This window comes from Aplysia californica, unplaced genomic scaffold (assembly GCF_000002075.1).
Source record: "Aplysia californica isolate F4 #8 unplaced genomic scaffold, AplCal3.0 scaffold00355, whole genome shotgun sequence".
Lineage (NCBI taxonomy): Eukaryota > Metazoa > Mollusca > Gastropoda > Aplysiida > Aplysiidae > Aplysia > Aplysia californica.
In genome coordinates, this window is record NW_004797625.1 from 485,035 (window position 1) to 491,984 (window position 6,950).

Here is a 6,950-nt window from a genome sequence, read left to right on the forward strand (position 1 = left end):
TAGGGACAGAAAAGGGAGAGAGAGAGTGCCAGGTAGGAGATAGGTTGTTTCTGTTGGTTGGTGAAATTGTTTGTTGTTTTTTTTGTTTTTTTTTGTTTGTTGTTGTTGTTTTTGTTTGTTTGTTGTTGTTGTTGTTGTTTTGTTTTTGTTTGTTTGTTGTTGTTGTTGTTGTTTTGTTTTTGTTTTTTGTTTTTTTTGGGGGGGGTTGAGTGTACCTAGATCTAAATGTGTTTGCGAGTGCAGACAATTTTGGTCGCGACGGCAGTGGATATGCGGAGCGGTGTAGATCTAAGTGTGTTTTACCTTTACAAAGAGCCGCAACATTTTTCCACAGAGACGAAATAATGTAAATGAAAACAAGGGAAACAATCACACCGCACACGGGTGCTTTGGGTACACGAGATTGTCTCCCTCTACCAATGACAAGACCTCTCCAGAGTTACCAATAAGGTTTGCTCTGCTTACAATGGTAGCATTTCTTTTAAAATACTTGTTTTGCTTTCAGATGAAAAATAAATAAATACGTAAATAAGTATATCAAAAGAAGAAAGAGCAGGAAGAGAACAGGGTGATATTAAATAAGTCTACTGTTTGGCTGTAATAAACACTGAGTGAAACATTAACTCATTCAGTGCTACTGGAGAGAATTCTCAAACAGCTGGTTTTCGCCCATGTGCATATGATGAGAATTCTCACAAAACCCATATCGCCTTTTTACGAAGCTAAAAGTTCAATGAAAGATTATCTGGAGTCACATAAATAACGGAAGGCACTCTGAAGATGTTTAGGGTTCTTTCGCATCATTTTAAATGGAAAATGTTAGATATTTGCTTTTTTGTGTGTGTCTTTCCAAAAGTCCAACCATTTCCCTCAGAAAAGTATAAAAGTTTTCACTCAGCCCTGAACGAGATAAAGCTGTTTTTTCTGATGTCTTGATTTGTAGTCTATACTGACATTTCTCAAAAGTTATGAAAATAACTAAAGCAAAAATGTACTTCTGTGTACACGAATTTAAAGCACACTGAAGGAAGGAGCGGTTCCTAATGACAAGTCACATTATAGTTGTATATATGTTTTCATTTTCATACATAAAGGAATATATGAAAGTTAAGACAAAATATCAAAGTTGCACTCAGAAAAATTAAAGAGAACTCAACGAAGAAAAGTGATGTAAGAAGATAATGAATATGAGAATTCACACAGAAATACTCACTGGTTATTTGAGGCTTTTAATGATGTCTACAGAAACAAGCGATGCTTTCACTTTCAAATCCTTGTCCAGTGTAAAAAAAACAGTGCTCAATGAACAAACTGGAAGAGGAGAGACCTGAAAAATAGCATATCATGATCTTGATAGTAATTTTAATACTTTCTTAAAAAGTAAAATATTTAAAAAAACAAATCTTTTGATCTCCACTGTAAGCAGCAGGTAGGACTCCAGAATCTAGTCAACAGGGCAGTCATTCTTTTTTCACAAAACCAAAGAAGATTTTCAAAAAACAACATCCAGCATCATTTGATGAACCAGCGTGTTCACTTGCACATATTTAGAAACACTGAGTGCTGACCAGACAACAATCTATCTACGAAATAAACAATATATCAGCAAAATTGAATAAGTCTGCTTATACTGTGTACCCCTAGTAAGTAGGTACCAGGAGCTGACAGGTACAGCTGTACAGCAAAAAGTATTCTGGTTAATGTATAAAAAAATTATTGGAACAGTGGAAGAATTTTCAGGAGAATCTACTTTGTTTTTTAAAAAAGCTAGGAAAATAGATGGAGGGGGGGGGGGGGGGTGTTTGAAGGCTGGGGGTAAATTACTAGAAAATATGTCTGGAATCATGCTTCAGAAAGCCTACATAGAATTTATAAAAAAAAAGGTCTGTTGTTGAGCATGAGAGTAAACTTGCTACACAAGTGCTTGCTGTTTAGGCGGCCTTGAAAGAAAAGTTGAGTGCCACCAGAAAGTGGTGCTGTCTTGATAGGGAAGAAAATCCTTGAATAGTCTTACAAACAAGACCTATTGTTGTGAGTCTGCTTTAATCTATTCAATGCTGCTTTTCTCAATATTTATCTCTAAGTTTATTAGCACATGTAGAAGATGTCTTTTAAAAAGAAGAGTATTATAGAATTCCAGCTCTTTTCTGAATATTCCCGGTCCCTTTATGTTCTTATTTAGCAAAGATTGATCAAAGATATTTTGAAGGCAGCGTATCTTTATACTGTGCATTATTAGGTTATAAATATATATGCAATCACTCACACTTTCAAGTTCCTGAAATTAATGATCAACCAACTACCCACCCGTTATTATAACTAGAACATGGATAGCTTGAACAATAAGTGAGGCATCGTAGTGAAATCAGGCCCTCGTCAAAATAATTAAATAGGAGATATCGGCATTTTTCCCTCAGTTGGGCAATTTTTATCAAATTTTTGTTTTCTGGCTTTAATGTCCATTTAAAATACAATCTTGTGAGGATTTTACTGAAACATGATGATAAAGGCACAAAAACTGTAAATTTTCAGTTGCTCAGGACTCTCAAGCCGTAGAAGTCACCAAAATTTTGTGGCCATTTTCTCACTAACTTTACCTCTTTGTTCAAGATAGATTCATACTTTTTTCATAAATAGATAAACAAATAAACAAGCTTTAAGACGATACCAATAGCTCTAAATGCCCCAAAGTTGACAAGCGCCTGATTCCACCACGTCGTTACACATGTGCCATTCTCTGATTATTAATTACTGCTTTATTTTCCTCACATTGGCAACACTGTTTTCGCGAACATCCACATGGATGTTTTTAAAAGCTTGTTTCAAACTGTTTAATCAAATTTTTCCTCTGTATAGCTGTCTTGGATTTAAATGGCCCTGTACACATTTATAAGGGAAAATAAATACACCCATCATCATTAAAAGTATCAGGTTACAAGCACATCAGGCTCACCCCTGCACGGCACGATAGCATGGACTGCTGGTATCGAGATGCATAATTGCATTTGAAGTGTTCACAAAGCAATAGACTTTTCTTGAATCTGTTCATGTCATGTGAAACTGTGTGCATTTATGTGCTTTGCTTGAATGCAAAGGTATCAGGTATGGATTGATAACACACGAGATGGGTGATTGGTGTATTTTTTACTAGTGCTGGTTAAGGTTACATCATTGTGATCTGGATATGACGTCAAAGCATTTTTTAAAAAACCTTTCTTTAGTCGTAAAGCTCATCACCGGAAAAAGGAGCAACACACAATCCGTCCTTGTATCCTTTTACTTTCATAACAGGTACCAGGCAGTGATGTAATTTATTTTGCCCTATGACCATTAAGCCGTCAGTTACTTGCTTTGATTTTCTTCAGAATGTTTCTCTTATTTTTTGATATCATGGTTTACTCGCATAACAGCTCGTATGATAGAAATGTCGAATATGGTCAAAACCCAAACATGTTTGAGATATCCATGCTCAACTGTGTCACAAGGTGGTGGAATCAGGCGCTCATAAATTTTTCGGCTTGGATCATTAAAGCTTGTTCATTTTCCTTGCTTTCGATGAAAAAAAACCCTGATCAATCTGTAATAGAAGTCGAGATATTTGCGTTTGAAGGAGGAGGAGTCACCTAGTTTCAAAGGTATAACTAGTTAGAAAATGGCCACCATAGTTTGGTGGCTTCTTCTAATAGGGGGTGCCCACGTACGCGAACGGGTCGGGTCGGTTCGATCAGGCTGTCGGGGCTAGCTAAATTGAGAGTGCAAAGCGGCCATCGGGGCACAATAGAAAGTAATCGATGTAACTATTATAACCATGTTTATGGGATCCCAGGCTGCAGCAGCACTGCAACAGGGAACTGCGGAAAGGAGCCCAGGAAGCCATTGAGGTTAAAGATTTCTCTACTTTTAACTTCTAGGTCATCCAGTACAATCGCAGGGGTTGTAGTGTGCACTTAAACCACCAGAAAAAGAACCGACCGGACGACCCGACCCGATCCCCTCTCGCTAGAGGGCACCACCTAAAGTTTTATCTAAAGTCTCAGGGCTCCCCTTTTCAGACAAACTTAAGAAGTTCTTTCACCCTTTGGTTTTCTATCTTAAGGGGTATTTAAACCCTTGTTTTAGAAACTTAAAGGGTAAAAGTCAATTATTTCCTAATTTTATAGTAAGAATTTTTGCATGTAAACATTTAACTCACACGCACGCACATATACACAGACACAAAATTTTTAATGTTATTTATAAGACTTGTTTTAAATCGCGAATATATTTACACTGAATTTGAGTATTTTAGCATTTTAAAATCTAATTGTCGACCAACCGTGCAGTGAACTGTTGCGAATGCTACCAACTTGTGTTTCGCGCGCTCATATGACCTTATGCAGTTGCGAGCGCCGTAAAACCCTGTACTAAACTAAACTAAGAAACACATATAGTGACCATTACTATGATTGAATGCTAACAATTTTTTAATTAACTTAAGGTTTCTTAGTAACAGCAAGAAATAAATGAATAATATTGACTACACTAAGAGTTGTGTCCATTTGGAGGGGGGAAGGGTGGTGGTGGTTGAGCCAATCAAAAATAAAATAAATTTGACAAACCAAAAGGGGTCAATTCCAACTGAAATGCACAAAGAAAATCAGACCTGCCAATCAATGAAATCTAAAAGTCAGGATCACCCCCCCCCCCCCCCCCCGGGGGCAGTGCCACTGACTGAAGTGTCTTTAGGTCATTCCCAAAGGGGGGACATTTCTCGTGTTAGTGCTCAGTAGAATTGTAAATGGATCTCAGTGGGGGGAAAAAATCGGGATCAACGCAAATCTCCAAGATCACTGCCAAACTGACTTAAACAATTTCCAGGGATGTGTATGTGTGTGTGTGCGTGTGTGTGTGTGTGGGGGGGGGGGGGGGTGAGTGTGTGCGTGTGCGTATCCGTGCCTGTGTGTGTTTTACCATTATTTTTTTTAAATCTTGAAGTATCACGTCAAGCTGTCCTAGTTTAAGTGTTTTACCGCGCCCCCCCGATAAGTCCCGAAAGACGCCTCAGCCGGTGTGCATGAACTTAAATTGACCCCGTAAACGGACGGTCCACGACACAAGCGGAACTCACTTTGGTCGGAGACATGTCATGTGGTGCGAAAGCGCGATTGAAAGAGCTTTACTGACGGGTCTTGATGACGAGCCCTGCTAACCAGAACTCGGATAAAGCTTGTTTTGAAAGTAATAGCAGAACTACGAATAATATTGATCATTTGTGCGTCGCAATTTAAACTAAACAGCTATCAGTCAGGCCATCATCGGAGAATTCTGAGTTGAAACAAAAATAAAAGCGAAAATGATTATGATTTAGGGCCTAGGTCTTGAGAATGTCCCAAGTCGGAATTTCCAACCAATACTACTTCCATTATAGATCTACGATCAATGTTTTTCAGTAAAACACACTGAAAAAATACTGGTTTCTTAGATTTCAATGATGTTGACGAACGCCTGATTTCACCACTGACATGACCACATGAAATAGATTAGATTAGATCTAGATCTATAATTATGCCTCGCAAGTCAAACCCGTTTTGTTAATTACTCTTAATTAGCCTATTTAAAGAAAGGTACTGAAGTGAATGGAATATATAAATGGGATATAATCTGGTTTTGGCCCCAAAGACTCCTATCTTAACCCATACACTTACTATCGTCGACGTTGATATTCCTGTGTTCTGTGAATGTAGCCAAAGCAAAAACAAAAAACAAAAACAAACAAAAAACGGAGATTTAGACTTTATGAAGTCTACTGGATCATCTCCACCCCAGACAATTCTAAGTAATTCTTTGTTTTGTTTTTAACCATATATTTCATCAAGTAGACCCTCCTAAACAACAAAGAAAAAGGCAATGTCGTACTTACTTGCTACCTTTGAGAAGGAGACGTTGACTTATGACTCAATAGGCGTTTACTTCAGGAAAGTGGCGAAAGCAGGCTAGCAGACTTCGTCAGTCGTGACTTCGTCATACGGGAAGATAGAGATCTTAATTCACGAAAATAGCATCTAGATCTAGATTCTAGATCTTGCAGTACAAAAATTTGCAACAGCATGAAGTTCCGGTGTACGACTAAAATGTCTAAATGCCAAAACTACTTGTCGTTTGCTACATTTTCTTCGCACTGTCCTGTATAAAGAAATAACTATGTGGATTTAAAAAAGAAAATATATTCAATTTGTAGCTATAAAGTATGTTTCTGTATTGTTTTGTTCACACTATGTTAGAATTCTTCTTTTAACAAATATTTAAATTAGACTCTTTTAGAAGTTATCTTGGTAGTCTTGTAGAGTAGTATAACCTCTACTTCAGGTAAGCCCACCAAGCCAAGCCATATTGTTTGTGTTTTGAGTCTTGACGTTGTGGTGAAATGCTGTGAGAGTACTTTCTTTTCCTTTTCTTTGTTGGGTGGACCAGGTAGTGGTTCAGACGAGTACGAATTCCCAAGGTTTAACGAATCTATTAAAATCAGTGAACGGGACCAATTGACAAATAGATCTAGAATCTACCCTTTAAGCCATTTAAGCCCGAGGCCTTTAAAGCTAACGTTTTAACCGGGAACAAAGTCACAAAGTAGACCCGGTAGGGGAACTCTTTTGTGATTTCGGAAAGTTTCAGCGCCCAGACCTGGTAGTGTGTGTGAGAGAGAGAGAGAGAGGTGCTAGCAAAATGTATATATGACATGCCCCAGTTGGCAGGAGGGAACGAGAGAAAGATGATAGAGGAAAGTGGCTATTCTCACCCGCCCGGAAGTTCTCGCAAGATCAACTCCTCCTCTCTTCTCTCTCTCTCTGTCTCTTTCTGAATACTGTCTATCGGTGTGGACGATCAAGTTGACCAAAACAAAGTTGAAAAATGATGTTAAAACACAAAAGTAAAAGTAAAGGCAGTGGCTAGCCGTACTTAAGTACGGCTAG

At 38.1% G+C, this 6,950-nt stretch overlaps 2 protein-coding genes across 4 annotated transcripts in view; one reads left to right on the plus strand and one right to left on the minus strand.

Annotated features, from left to right (window-relative positions):
* LOC101852424 (magnesium transporter NIPA2) overlaps positions 1–6,219 on the minus strand; it is a 57,578-nt gene extending 51,359 nt beyond the window's left edge. Inside the window, exons 1-2 of the mRNA XM_005103025.3 lie at positions 5,900–6,219; positions 1,214–1,327 (exon numbers count right to left, since the gene is read on the minus strand). The gene's annotated coding sequence lies outside the window, so the exon portion shown is untranslated. The remainder of the gene's footprint in view (positions 1–1,213; positions 1,328–5,899) is intronic.
* Positions 6,220–6,338: 119 nt separating this feature from the next.
* Positions 6,339–6,950, plus strand: part of LOC101853102 (transcription initiation factor TFIID subunit 7) — an 18,144-nt gene continuing 17,532 nt past the window's right edge. The window contains exon 1 of one of the 3 annotated variants that reach the window (XM_005103027.3): positions 6,339–6,408. The gene's annotated coding sequence lies outside the window, so the exon portion shown is untranslated. Of the gene's footprint in view, positions 6,409–6,447; positions 6,467–6,950 lie in introns of those variants that run through there. The other 2 variants (XM_035970990.1, XM_005103028.3) reach the window with 2 other exon arrangements.